At 47.4% G+C, this 15,226-nt stretch overlaps 1 long non-coding RNA gene across 1 annotated transcript; it reads right to left on the reverse strand.

Moving 5' to 3' along the window:
• Positions 1–480: 480 nt before the first annotated feature.
• LOC110692053 lies at positions 481–14,404 on the reverse strand. Its single transcript, XR_002505375.1, has 3 exons — positions 13,918–14,404; positions 13,715–13,798; positions 481–570 (listed from the first exon to the last, which is right to left on the reverse strand). It is a non-coding gene; the product is annotated as an uncharacterized LOC110692053 (long non-coding RNA).
• Between the last annotated feature and the right edge of the window lie 822 nt (positions 14,405–15,226).

Genomic DNA, 15,226 nt, shown 5'->3' on the forward strand with positions numbered 1-15,226 from the left:
TATGCTTCCAAAGGGTCCTTACCACTCCAACCTAACCCATCCTTGAATGTTTACTCTCACTAGTGAATGTATGTCGACTTTCCAATTTTAAGGAAAATCCGGCAGCATTTCCCCCCAGTTCTCCAAGTACACGACGTAGGTAATTACTTACCCACATATGTACCCAGAGAACATAGTGATCGAGGAAATGGTAAGCCAAGATGTTCCTTAAAATCGAAAAAAAAGACATACATTCACCGCCTAAGTGAGAGTAAACGTTCAAGAACAGGCCCAACCGGGGACTATTCAAGACTTTCTCCTAATGAGAAAGCCTTGGACGGGTATCTAGGCATATGATGATACATGCAATCAATTAAAAAACAATGGATTAATCACACATCATGATAGAAGTTGCACTAAAGTTATATCATACACCATCTCCACAAAAGTGAGCAAACAAGAACTTATATATAGCACATAAAGTTATATATATACCTGAGTACCTATAAAGTCTCAACACTCTCAACTAGAAGGTCAATGCCAAGGTCAATGCTTCGCCCAAAAATTCCTCTGAATCTTTTTCATTATAGCCTATATAGAACACAAATAGAAAACCAGATTAAGGGAAAAGGTAAGAATGATATTAGTGAGCAAGAACAAGGACAGTCAGAGTAAGATACCAGGATGCTTTCCGCCCACTCTCCAAACTGATGATCTTACCCTAGAAGCCCTTGACACCCATTTCTTAGCCTGAAATCCATATATAGTGAGAAGCAACTCATAATTAAAAGCACTTACCGCTTTTTTATGTTAACTAGTTTTTTCGCTTATTCTCATCTATATATTTCATTTATATGTTAACTTTTCTCGCATTCTATTTTTACAATGTTGAGCGTTGATAAATATAATACGAAGTAGTTAAATTGTTGCAATATTAATTAAATGAAAACAAATGAATAGTCTTCATGGATTTAATCCAAATTTTCATTGGCCATTTAGTTTTGTGATTTTGTCCCATGTCAAAGTAGAAACTTCCAAAGTCAAACTTCTTACTTACACGATAAAGAAAAGTATATTCAAGGGAAGTTAAATGAAGGAAGCAAAATTTTCAACAATCAAACTCATAAGTTAGAGAAATTCTAATCAATCCAAAATCAATTATGTAACCTATAAAAAAAAATGTTCCTTTATTTTTCCAATTACTATATGATTATACAGAGATAACCCATTAATTATCTAAATACTATTATTTCCAAGTTATTGCAATTGGACTTCTAACAATAATGTATTCTCCACCCACCCAAATGAAAGAACCAAAGGAAAAGCCGACTTAATTAATTGACTAAACACTAGAAGAAAAACCTAATTTGGCACCGGTTCAAACCCCCCTAAGGCACCGGTTTTGAACCGTTGGGGATTTGAGGGATGCCAAATCCTCAAAAATTTGGCACCGGCCTCGAAAATATGCCTCTTTTGCTTGCTACTCTTATGCGTAAGAATTCAGCAACAGATCCTTGTATTATAAACTCTCTGCCTACCTATTTAGTGTGTGCTTTGGCTATTCTTCTTATATGCTTTACTCAATTATCTAATGCTTACTTATCTCATTTGATATGTTTTTTAGTAGAATTTGATGAGCTACTAATATAAATGAACTACTATTGTTTAGGGTAAAAATTACCCTGGACACGTGGCCCTATAGGGGTCTGACACGTGTCATCACCCTATTGCACCATGGGCATCCAACCAATGGATGCCACGTGGCATTGTACCCCCAATGGGGGAGCAGACCCATCTGCTATAAATAGAGGAATCTACCTCATTTATTGATATTCATAAATACGCCCATAAAAACCCGAGCAATATTAATTGTGGAATCTCCCGGAATCCGAGAGAACCAATTTATCTTCCGTACGTAATTTCATCCGGAATCATACTAACTTGACCGTCGGAGGCGGAACTCCACCCAACCGGAGTTTCATGGTTTTGCAGGTACAGAAGTCAGGCGTACATTCCCGGTGCTGTAACTCTCCCGTAGGACACCTCAAAAAACCCCGAAACATTTGGCGCCGTCTGTGGGGAGAGTACCACTTGGATGGCATCTGAAAATGTACCAAACTTAGAGGGCAGCCGGCCCACGGATGACCCTGAGGTCCACACGGACCATGAAAGCGGAAGTGGGGACAACTACAATGTCGAAACCTATAGCCCCAGACGGGTCTTTCCGCTCCAGGCGCACCCGTTCCAGAGAAAGGAAGGAACGGGGCCAAGACAAGGCTTGCCCCAACAACCCAGGCGGCAAGCATACTGGACAACCCCAGGTGGCGGAGGGGTCGTCCCCCGTCACCAGAGATGAGCTCATGAACCTCATGAGTAGTTTCAAAGGGGAAATCACGGACATCATCAAGAAGTCAGCTGGCTCCAGCAAGGGCCAGTCGGCTAAGAGGGCTTCAGTAAAGAAGTCAATCAAAGACCGGGTGCCTACTCCTCACCCGAAGCCTAAAGGGGGAGATGGGCTTCTAATTGACCTTTCAAAAATTCGTTTCCCTGAATCAGGGCTGCGAAAGGCCATCCGGCAAATACAGCCGGATGGGTCACAAAAGACCTTCACAGATGCCCGGTTGTTTATCCAGGATAAGAGAGGTCAGAGTATGTCCCAGACGGCTTCTACGTCGACATACCCAGACAGTTTCTGTAATTCTTTGATCAAGCATTCGGAAACTCACCCTAAGAGCCAGACGCACGGCATTTCTGTCCGTACTGCTCCTCATGTGATCCACCAGGCTCCATTTGTGCCTCAACAACCATATGGAGCTGGATCACCATACATGCAGCATTCTCCTTTTGGGGGAATGGCGAAAAACACCGTCCAGCCCATGGACTGGCAGCTCCAGCTGCTGAGCCTAGGAGAACAGCCTTCGGCTTTCTCCCGGGAAATAACCGAGGTGGCACAGCCGGCTAAGGTTAAAAACGTGTTGGTAGGCACCTACGATGGTACCACCAACCCGGAAGATCACCTGATGGCCTACACCAACCTCATGTACCTACAGGGGTTGGATGACGCCGCCTGGTGTCGATGCTTCCTGGCAACACTAAAGGGCATAGCCCAACGGTGGTTTGGAAACCTGCCGGCTGGGTGCATCAATAACTTTAAAACGCTTGCATATTTGTTCGCGTCCAACTTCTCCATGAACATCCCGGCCAAGAAAACCAGTCTCGACCTAGGGGCGATCCGGCAGGGTGACAAGGAGGGACTTCGGTCCTATGTCAGGCGGTTCAATCTGATGAGAATTCAGATACAAGGACTGTCTGACGAAGTTGCGTACACAGACTTCTTCAAGGGTCTGAAAGATGGGTCAACTTTCAAGTTCGACCTAGTCCGCAAGAGAGTTGCTACCCTCCAGGAGGCACTAATGGAGGCTGAAGCCTATATACAGGTGACGGAGCTCTGTGTCGTTAAGCACCCGTCAGAACCTAGGCGGTCTGACGTAAAAGAGAGCTGGTTCCATCAGCCGGCCAAAAAAGAAGAAAAGAAAAGAAAAGAAGCCTGGGCTGCTAACCGCCCAGGTCAGTCATCCCAAAAGAAACAGAAGAAGTTGGAACCGTACGTCCCCAAGTACGAGTTCAACAAGGACTGTTCCTCCATCCTCATGGAGATAAAAAACCGGTTGACCATTGAGAAGCCGGCTCCTCTAAAGAGCGCTGTCAAAAATCGGGATAAGAGCAAGTATTGCCAATTCCATGAGGACATTGGCCAAGACACTAATGGTTGCTACAGCCTCAGGCGGCTATTGGATCGATTGGCTGATGAAGGGGCCTTGAAGTCCTATCTGACAAAGTCCAAGGGTAACCCTAAAAATGGAGGACAATCGTCTAAGAAGCCGGTGGTGAGCTCTGACACAGATGAAGAGCATATCTACACCATTGCAGGCGGCTTCGCTAGTGGAGGTCCCACCATTCGGGGTGTCAAGGACAACATCAGGAAGTTGTCCGCCTCAGAGGACGAAGGCCAGGCATCGAAAGACGTCTTCCCAGAGGTCTTCATTTCTGAGAAAGACAGGGGTACGGTTAGGCGGCCCCACGATGACCCCATTGTCATCGAATGTAAAGTTGCCAATCAACGAGTTGGCCGCATCCTAATTGATACCGGGAGCTCGTCTGACCTGATAAGCTATCGCTGCTTGGCGAAGCTGAAATACAAGCCCAGCAGTATGCACAAGGCCCCCCACCCCTTAGTCGGCTTTGGAGGTGGGGTAGTGCATCCGGTAGGTAGATTAGACTTACCCATCCGGCTGGGAGGCAAGGGGGAAGGACGGCACATGGTCGTCAAGTTTTTGGTGGTCGAAGAGCTGACTGCCTACAACCTCATATTGGGACGTCCAACCCTCAATGAGTCCAAGGCGGTCATCATCCCCTCCCTCATGCTGATAAAATTCGAGAGGGATGATGGGTCAGTAGGCTCCCTAAGCGGGGACCAAAAGGCGGCTAGAGAGTGCTATCTCTCAGACGTTAGGCCGACTGCCCATGCAGCCGGCCCCAGCAAGGAACCTACTGACCTCGATGACAAAGAAGTCGGGCCTGTCCCTAAGGCAGGCGGTACAAAGAGAAAGGCGGATCAATTGGCCCCCGCTAAGAAAATGAAATAGCAATCACTAGCCGGGGAAAGGCCGGATGACTCCCGTCCCCAGCCGGCTGGTGAAAGCATTGATGTCGTCCTGGACGACAGCCGTCCTGACAGAACCATTAAAGTTGGGACGGTTGCTTTTGAAAAGTTAGGGGCAGACTTGCTCCAACTCCTGAGAGAGTTCAAAGACCTCTTTGCTTTTGAAGTGGAAGAGATGCCAGGCGTCAGCCCGGATCTAGCCGTCCACAAGCTAACTATTGATCCCAAAATAAAGCCAGTTAGGCAAAAGAAGAGGGATCACGGCAAGGAGAGGTCACAGGCGGCAGCCGCCGAGGTAAAAAAGCTCCTTGACGCTGGGTTCATTCGGCAATGCTACTACCCGGATTGGGTAGCTAATGTGGTCCTCGTCAAAAAACCGAATGGTACCTGGCGGATGTGTGTAGACTACACGGACCTGAACAGGGCATGTCCAAAGGATAGCTACCCGCTTCCTAAGATAGACAGTCTAGTTGACTCTACAGCCGGCCATGCTCTGATGAGCTTCATGGACGCCTACTCAGGCTTCCATCAAATTCCCCTATGGAAGAAGGATCAAGAAAAGACGGCCTTCGTCACTGATAAGGGGTTGTATTGCTACACGGTGATGCCGTTTGGGTTGAAGAATGCGCCTGCTACCTTCCAGCAAATGATCAACACGGTTTTCATCCATCAAATCGGAAGGAATGTAGAGGCATATATAGACGACATGATAGTCAAATCCAAGCTCCAGGCGGACCACCTAGCTGATCTCCGAGAAACCTTCACCACACTCAGGCGGCACAAGGTCATGCTTAACCCCAAGAAGTGTGTCTTTGGTGTTGAGTCTGGGAAGTTTCTCGGATTCTTGATTGATCAAAGAGGCATAGAGGCCAATCCGGAGAAGGTCCAGGCGGTGATTGACATGCAATCGCCCCGAACCGTCAAGGAGGCCCAAAAGTTAACCGGTTGCCTGGCGGCATTAGGAAGATTCCTCAGCCGGTCAGGCAACAAGTGCCTTTACTTCTTCCAAGCAATCAGGAAGAGGTCCAGATTTAAATGGGGAGAAGAGGCTGAGGCGGCATTCCAAAGGTTAAAGCAACACCTGCACTCGTTGCCCAGACTAGTGAGCCCCCTGCCCAAGGAGGTCCTCTACATGTACCTAGCCGTCTCAGATCACTCCCTTAGTGTCGTTCTCCTTGCTGAGAGAGACGGCAAACAGCTTCCAGTGTATTTCATCAGCCATATTCTCATAAATGCTGAACTCCGGTACCCAATGATTGAAAAATTTGGGCCGGCTCTCTACAAAGCAGTCAAGCGGCTGAAGCCATACTTCTTGGCCCATCCGGTAACTGTCTATACTGATCAGCCACTCAAACGACCAATGACCACCATGGAGTCATCCGGCCGAATAATCAAGTGGGTTGTTCAAATTCAGAGCCTGGAAATAACTTTTGAGCCTAGGCGGGTGGTGAAGGGTCAGGCGTTTGCTGACTTCATTGTCGAAATGACTAGGCCGGCTCAGCCAGAAGATGCTGGACAGGTTTTTGAAGTTATTTGTAAACGGAAGCTCTACGGTTAACGGCTGTGGTGCAGGCGTAATTTGCAAATCTCCAGAAGGAGATACATACGAATATGCACTACGGTTCAAATTTCAAACTTTAAACAATGAAGCTGAGTATGAGGCTCTGCTAGCCGGTATGCGCATGTGTAAGGCGGCAGGGGCAAGAAAAGTTGACGCCTGCTCAGACTCTCAATTGATCGTTAGCCAATTCAATGGTGACTACGAGGCCACCCATCCGGCAATGATCAAATACCTGCAGGCGGCCAAAGAGGAGGCGAGGGCATTTGATGAGTTCCGTTTGTGTCAAGTGCCCCGGTCCGAGAACAACCAGGCGGATGCCTTGTCCAAACTGGCCTCATCCGCCACCTGCGACACGCCTAGGTCAGTCTTTTGGGAGGTCATGGAAAAAAGAAGTATCGAGCACAATCCCATTGGAATCTTAGACCGAAGCTCCACCTGGATGGACCCCATCCGGGACTATTTGGTAGATGGCACCCTGCCGGATGCCTCTTCAGAAGCGGCAGCGCTTAAAAAACGAGCTCTAAGCTTTGAAATGTTCAAGGGGGAACTCTTTAGAAAGGGGTACCTCCAGCCGTTGCTGTAGTGCGTAACCCCAGAACGGGGTAGAGAGGTGTTAGAGGATCTGCATGCGGGCTTTTGCGCTTCACATATAGGCGGCAGGACTCTAGCAAGGAGAGCCAGACGGCAAGGCTATTTTTGGCCGACCCTTGAGGCGGATGCCATGGACTTAGTGAAAAAGTGTGACAAATGTCAGAAGTTTGGCCGGCTCATACACCGTCCGGCAACCGACCTGACGGCAATCTACAGCCTGGTTCCCTTTGCAAAGTGGGGCATGGACATCTAGGGTCTATACACGCCTGCCTCAGGCGGTAGAAGATATATTCTGGTGGCTGTAGATTACTTCACTAAGTGGGTTGAGGCCGAGGCGGTCAAAGGCATCAAGACAAAGGATGTCATCTCCTTTATTTGGAGAAACATCATCACCCGGTTTGGGGTGCCTATGTCTATGGTTTTTGACAACGGTCCTCAGTTTGAAACGCCTGCCTCAAGGATTGGTTAGGAGATCAGGGGATCTCGCATTATTTTGCATCTGTTGGCCGGCCCCAATCAAACAGTCAGGTTGAAGCCTTCAACAAGCTCATCTCAGACGGCATAAAAAAGAAGATCGAAAGAGCCGGTGGTCTTTGGGCGGATAAGTTACCTCACGTCCTTTGGGCCATTAGAACGACTGAGAAAGAGGCAACCGGTGAAACCCCGTTTCTAATGACGTACGGCACTGAAGCGGTCCTGCCAATAGAGCTCTATGAGCCAACACTCCGAGTCATGCTCTATGACGAGGAGGCTAACTGGGAAGCCATGCGCCTAGCATTGGATTCACTCCTTGAACGCAGGGGCAATGCCGCCTTACGTCATGAAATATACCGTCTGAGAATGACGAGGGCTTACAACAAAAGAGTATGCAAGCGCCCTCTCAAAGTTGGGGACTTCGTACTACGAAAGATGGAGGCCGCTGGCAGGGCAAATGAGCAAGGGAAGCTGACCCCCAATTGGGAAGGCCCCTATCGGATATATGATGAAGTCAGAGGCGGCACCTACCGCCTGGAAACTCCAGACGGTAGGAAGCTACCTAGGACCTGGAATGTGGATAACTTGAAAAAGTACTACTTCTAGGAAGATGTAGTCATTTTTTGTAAATAGAGTAAATTAATGAGAAATACTTCATTTCAATTTCTTTGTGTACCAAAGTCCCGATGTGAACAACACATCCGGGTATTTTTTAAGATCGGGCAACCGTTTGCCCTAAAAATAAGCCAAAAAACGCTAAGTACCTAACTTAGTCGGTTAAACGGCACAAATCCTATAATAAACCGTCTGCTCAACCTCCGAATCAGACATCCGGCAACGCCCATCCGGGTGAATTTGTCGAAGAGAACATCTCCCTTCCGGGCGGTATATTGTTCTAAGCGTCAAAACGTCGGACGGTTTTAACCGGCTAGGTTAAGCCCATGACCGTCCGAATGACATATTGCAAACAAGATAGAGTCGGTTATTGCCCCCAAGGCAATACAGGCGGCAACATTAAATCTTGTTGGGCAGACGGCTATTGCCAAAAAGCAACCTAGCCGGCTAATGCGCCCCTTAACCAACTTTTAACAAATCTTCACCGACTGTTACCCCATGGTACCCCAGACGAGGAAATTACAATTCAAGCCACAGCCTTCTTTGCCTCAAGGCAACTAAGGCGGCAAAAATTCTATCTAATTTACTTCCCACCAATTTGGGAAAGATTCCATATGGCTGTTACCCCAAGGTAACCCAGCCGGTAAGAAGTCTATAGTCAGCCGGCATAGGCTGGATAAGACTTCTCGCGCAAGCGGTCACATAGACCCCTATTTCGCTCTCTAAGTGCGACTCAAGCGGCAATCAGCACATTAACATGCGTCTGACCTAAACCCGCATGACCCAGATCGGTTGATTATTGATCTAGGACATGTATGGGCGGCTATTTGCTTAGTGTTTGCACTAAACAATCACCCACCCAGGGGCAGGCATAGTCAACCCATTCGACATTGTCAGTTAAAAAAAAAAAAAAGAAGAGAGAGAAGCATACAAACAATGAAAAGCAAAATATAGAACAAGTGTTGCAAGGATGACCGACTCAGTCGGCATAAAATTATATTAACATCAACTTTAAAACTTGTTCAATTGTTAGCCGGACCCCTGTCCGGTAAAAGATACAATGGAAACATACGGCACGCAGGCCGAAAAATATGACTAAGAGCTTAAGGCTGAGGAGGAGGCTGATCCTGATCTTGGCTCTGCAAGGCGGCTCCTGGGACAGGAGGGACAATCTCCTCTTGATTCTCTCCCCCTTCTGAGCCGTTCTCCGCCTGCATGGCCTCAATTTGCTTTTGGACCCACTCCTCATAAGGCTCCGGAGCCGGCTGGTTCGTTTCTTGCGCATCAATGGCAAGATTTGCATACTTGTAAGCAAGTTCCCAGACGGTGTATTCCGCGTCCGGATGGACCAGGGACCAAGCCTTCTGCATTCGAGCGATGCAGTCTTGCTCATTCTCTTCGATGAGCCGACTCTGTTCAGCCTCCAGCGTAGCCTTGAAATTGTCGCTTGCCTTGGCTGCCGCCTCCTTCAAGGGACGTTGTCAGCAAGGAGATTTTTGTTCTCCTTCCTGGCCACCTCCAGGAGTTTGGAAGAGTCGTTCACCTTCTTCAGCTCCGCCTCGGCATTATCCTTTTCCGCCTTGAGGTTGTGGATCTTGGTGCCGACTTCATCGAGCGCCTTTTGGATCCGCTTGATGTTGTCCGCCTGTTGCATGATTATGCTTTTAGTTTTTAATTCATACATAATCATGGAATACTGGGCAACGTTATGGGCATCAGACGCATCCCGTTTAGCCCGTCTTACCTCCTCACACTTGCGGGCATAAGCCTTCTTGAGCCCTTCCACGCGCAGCATTGACTGCAAAAGCCCAGACGGTGTCAGAAGTGACCAGGCGGCATAATAACTTAAAAAACAAATTGAAGGATTATGTACCTAAGACAGGCCGGCCAGAACCTGGTCAGCATTGAAGGAATGGATCCCTGGGATCGCCTCCTTCTCCTCTTTTAGGACGGCCTTCATCATGGCCCGAGCGTACCTTTGTACATCCGGCCAGCGAGGGGAGTGATCTGCACCAGAAACAGATGGTGAGAAGGCAACATACTTCCCTCCTATCGACTGCCGGCTGCCAGAAGAGTCTTCTGGCTGGAGCTGGGAGTGCGACTTGACCCGCATAGGCTTGCCAAGCAAAGAAGGGTTGAAGGGGTCAAGAGTACCTTGGGTGGTAGGTTGAGGGTCATGACTACCCTCAGCCGGTATTGAAGCACCGAATGCCCTAGGCGGCGCCGTCTCCTTTTCAGGAACATCCGGTTGCCTCTTTGACAGATCGAACCCCAAGCCGAGGTTCTTGAGAGTTTTACCCCCAATCGTCAGACGGCTGGGTACCGTCAAAGAGGAAGTCTTCCTCGCCTTGTTCTGGGCAGGCGGCTCCTCTCCAGGCCTAGGCCTGATTATTTTGGAAACGGAATGGGGCACCTTGCTCCCATCCTGAAAACAAACATAGCATTCAGGCGGCATTGAAGCCAAACGGAAATATATGTAGAAAGAAAAAAGGAAAAGCAAGATACCTTCTTTGCCGCCTGAGCAGCGAGTTTTTTCTCCGCATTAGCCTTGCGGATTTCAGAGGCTGACTTGGCGGGTGTCTTGTCAGCAGGCAACATTGCTAATCCACGCACTGCACAAAAGAACCCATCCGGTCAGAGAAACAAATAAAACAAGGAACAAGATATTACAAAATAAAATAGGGGCAATCTCTAATGTGACCTACGTTTGTCAAACTGAGTGCTAAGCTTACAGACGGACAGAAACGCCTCGTCTCGAAGAAACTCGTGCCTAGGTACCCAATTTCTGGGTACACTTATTAAGTACCCATTGGAGAGGGTGGCGGTGGTCTGTTCAAAGAACTTGGACTCTATTATTCACTCATAGTCCTCATCCGGAACACGAGGTTTTTTGCACTTGTGACCCAAAAGGGCTGGCTTCCGGTTGTATACCCTATACTCCCGGTTCTCCGCCTTAGTAGGGGCGGAGACTAAGTAAAACCTGTTCTTCCAGTCGGACCACTTAGACGGTTTGTCTAAAGTCATCAGGTACTGGGGATAGGTGGTCAGTGTGTACCAGGCTCTCCAACCGCCTGGACTTCTGCTCAAGTAGTGCATGTGAGCGAAAGCCTCCCATCCGGGGTTGATTTCCTGCATCTCGCAGGCGGCAATGTAACCCAATATGTTAACCCATGAGTTGGGGGTTAACTGCCAAATGCCAAGGCCATATCCTCGAAGGATGGCCTTTATTGTGTTATGAAGGGGGAAGCGTAGACCAGCTAGGAATGTCAACTCATAGCAGCCGAAATATCCGTCCGCATTGGGCTGCTTGTCTTCCCAAACAATAGTGCCCAACTCAGGCGGCATAATTATTTTCCAGTCCCTCCCAAGCGGGCGAATTTTTACAAAGTCCTCCAAGTTATTGGCCATGCTTGCCCTATCCTTGGCAGAGATGGTGATGAGGAACGGGTCGCCTTTATTATTCCAATTAGGCCTTTCCTCCGCCTCACTATCAACATCCGGTGTCAAGAGGCTGCTGCTGCTGCCGCTCTGCTCTCTACCGGATGAGGAGGCGGTCTCGTCGTCGCTGGCACCCTCTTGGTGTTCCAGCTCAACTTTAGAAGGCGAGGCGACATCTTCGTCACCTCCCATTCCTATTCCTAAAATTCCATCACTGGGAGTGCTTGGGGTGCCAGGCGGAGAATCTCTTGTCCCCTTTGTCTGGCTAGGGTCAGCCGGCAGCTCGCCTGAGTCTGCCTCTCTGTACTCTGGATCGAAGGCAGTCTTTTTTGTGCGAGCCATTGCGTCCTGCACAGAGACAGAGACGATCGGTTTCGGAGATGAACAAGGAGACTCCCCGTACCTAGAGGCGGCACCCCCAGTCCTAGACTCAGCCGTACCAGGAGACCGGCTGACCTCTAAATTGTGGTGTGTCGTGTGTGTGATGGGTGAGGTCATTATTAAGGTATTTACAGCTAAAGGATTCAAAAATAAACTCCAAAAAAGACAAGGAACCAAGACGTTACCTTGAGATTGGACAGAAGTTTGGAGACGGTTGTTGACCAAAGATACCTCAAACGATATCACTTTGAGGAAGCTGTAAATTGGCAAAAGGAAAATTAATCACCAATGTTGCCCAAAGATACCACAGGCGGGAAAAGCCGGTTGGGAAAGATCGGCAAAAGAAAATAATCTGGGATTTTTCAGATTGAGCAAAGATCCCCTAGTCGGCATAAACCGGCTGAGTTTCACAAGAAGACAGCTCAAAGAAAGAGAGAAACCAACACAGGCGGCCTGAAGGCCGGCTGTGCATTCGTTAAGATGAGAACTGTTTGAAGGCACCCCAGGCGGTAAAGACCGGTCAGGGGTTCCAGCAAAACAGTTTAGAAGGGAATTGCTTGCTCACCCCCCAAACGGTATGAGACTGGCTGGGAAAACAGCAAGGCAGGCCAAAAGAAAGTTCGATAAAAGATACCCCAGACGGTTTACACCGGCTGAGGGTTTATTGAATGCAACTCACTAATGAGATTGCTTGAAGATACCCCAGACGGTTTACACCGGCTGAGGGTCTATTGAATGCAACTCACCAATGAGATTGCTTGAAGATACCCCAGACGGTTTACACCGGCTGAGGGTCTATTGAATGCAACTCACCAATGAGATTGCTTGAAGATACCCCAGACGGTTTACACCGACTGAGGGTCTATTGAATGCAACTCACCAATGAGATTGCTTGTTTGATGCCCCAGACAGTGTAAACCGACTGAGGGCCTATTGAGTGCAACTTCAATAAGTGCCAGAAGATAACTCAGACGGTCTACACCGGCTTAGATTTTCAATAGACGCAATTTATAAAAAATTGCCTAAAACGCTCCAGACGGCAAAAGCCGGTTGCAGCATAATCAAACATCCAATCAAAGACCGATTGAGTCAGAAGGATACCTTAGTAAGACGGACTGCGTAACTCAGGCGGTATCCGAAAGAACGGCTTTTTGCACAAGTAAGCAGGCGGGGTCAAGAGCTCTCGCTTTTTCTCTCAAGAAATTTCTCTCAAAAATGACAAAGTGAGAAATGAGAGGAGGGGGATGCCTATTTATAAGAGATCTCAGAAGGTGAACCGTCATCTCCTCTTTCCCCTTAGTTTGAAATTTGAAAAAAGAGGGGGAGGGAGGCGAATCATCGCCTTCCTGCTTGGTTGGCACGTGTCACAGGTGCCACGTGGCATAGCCACGTCAGCACCCGTGAGGGGCAAATGTTTAGGGTAAAAATTACCCTGGACACGTGGCCCTATAGGGATCTGACACGTGTCATCACCCTATTGCACCATGGGCATCCAACAAATGGATGCCACGTGGCATTGTACCCCCAATGGGGGAGCAGACCCATCTGCTATAAATAGAGGAATCTACCTCATTTATTGATATTCATAAATACGCCCATAAAAACCCGAGCAATATTAATTGATGAATCTCCTGGAATCCGAGAGAACCAATTTATCTTCCGTACGTAATTTCATCCGAAATCATACTAACTTGACCGTCGGAGGCGGAACTCCACCCAACCGGAGTTTCGTGGTTTTGCAGGTACAGAAGTCAGGCGTACATTCCCGGTGCTGTAACTCTCCCGTAGGACACCTCAAAAAACCCCGAAACAACTATTATTAGCTTCCTCTCAACTTTGTTCTCTAAAATAAAAAATACTAAATTATCCTATAAACAAAATAAAATTCTCAACTTTATTAGTGATGATAAATAAAGTTCTCATAACAATTTAGAATTATAGATAAATGCAGCTTGTACTAAATAGAATTCTCAGCTTATAAACAGCAACAATAACAACTACAAAGGACTTACATTTGTGGAGGGGCAGCCTTGTGCGTTTAATGGAGGGGGAGCCTTGCGCGTTTAATGGAGTAGTTAAGTAGCAATTGACAAACCCTAGCAATTACAAGAAACTTACAAATATTAAACTAAAGACCAATTCCTCATAAAACCCAACAATGGTTTTAATGCAATACATGGAGAAGCTAAGTGAATGGAGGAGCGTTATTACTTACCTAGGTCGAAGCTGCTTCAATAATGCATGGAGGGAGGCAGAAGAGAAGAACTGAGTGCGTGCGTGAGGAGAAGAACAAAGCCCAGACAGGCTGCGTGTATGAGGAGGCAGAAGCTTCAATGGAGGAAGGGTTTGGGAAGAGGGAACGCAGAAAATTGAATTGAATTGAATGAAAGATGTGAGTAAGGTCGCTTAGCTTAACTGCTTCAATGGAGAGGAGAAAGCTCGCACAGCCTTTCAATAGAGATGGAGGGGAAAGAGAATAGGGCAAAAATGTCTGGGAATTTTTGAAGCCAAAAGGAGGAATGAAGAAAGAATGCCATTGAACCAAGTTGAAGCAGCAAAACCCGCGTTTTATTTTTTTAAAATGGCACCGGTTTGAACCGGTTCTAACTACCTTAATTGCCACCGGTTTAAGGAGAACCGGTGCCAACTCCTTCCCCATCTTTTTTTTTTAATTTTACAAGTTGCCACCGGTTTGAACTGGTGCTAATTTCATGCTTGGCACCGGTTTTGGTTAGAACTGGTGCCAACTCTTAATTTTTCTGGTCCCTCCCGTTTTATTTGGCACCGGTTTTTAAGAACCAGTGCTATAGGGGGGTGCCTATTTAATTTTTTCTACTAGTGATAATACAATTACACCAACACACCAAACACCAACAAGTTTAGAAAGTTAATTTACAGAAATTAATCTAAACTACAAGTATGAAGAAAATCACTTGCCTCACTCCTAGCCAATGAATCAACTAAGAACACGAGAATACCATGGACCACGTGAGTCTTCGATACTTGATACTCGTCTAAGGCGTGAGAACACTTTCCTAAAGCATTAATTTCCCCCACAACGGTGCCTTGGGTTGAACCAGAAACACGCTTTGAGATATAATAGACGAACTCTACACTTTAAGCACTTAAATGTGTAGAAAGAAGATCAAATTCTCAAACAATTAACTTAAATGATAGAGGATTAATGAAGAGATTGCAAGTTTCTTCAATAAAGGTGTAGAGAGGAGAGAATTTCAGAGAGGAAAATCAGTTTTTCGTATCTCACAAAATAAGGGCCTTCTTACATTATATAAGAAATAACCGCAAAACCGAAGTCGAGGGAGGTTGCGCGGGCGCGCCACTTGCTCGCGCGGGCGCTCCTCCTCGTCCTTCCAAAATTCCGATTTTTCCAGTAAGGGTCGCGGTTTTAGCGCGGGCGCGCCTGACGATGGCACGGTCGCGCCACCTGAAAGAGTGGGCGCTCCACCTTAAACTGTCAGAATTTTCCAGAGAGTTACGAAGTTTAGGCGCGCTCTCTGCGCGGC

The sequence above is a fragment of the Chenopodium quinoa genome, unplaced genomic scaffold, assembly GCF_001683475.1.
Source record: "Chenopodium quinoa cultivar QQ74 unplaced genomic scaffold, ASM168347v1, whole genome shotgun sequence".
Classification (NCBI taxonomy): domain Eukaryota; kingdom Viridiplantae; phylum Streptophyta; class Magnoliopsida; order Caryophyllales; family Amaranthaceae; genus Chenopodium; species Chenopodium quinoa.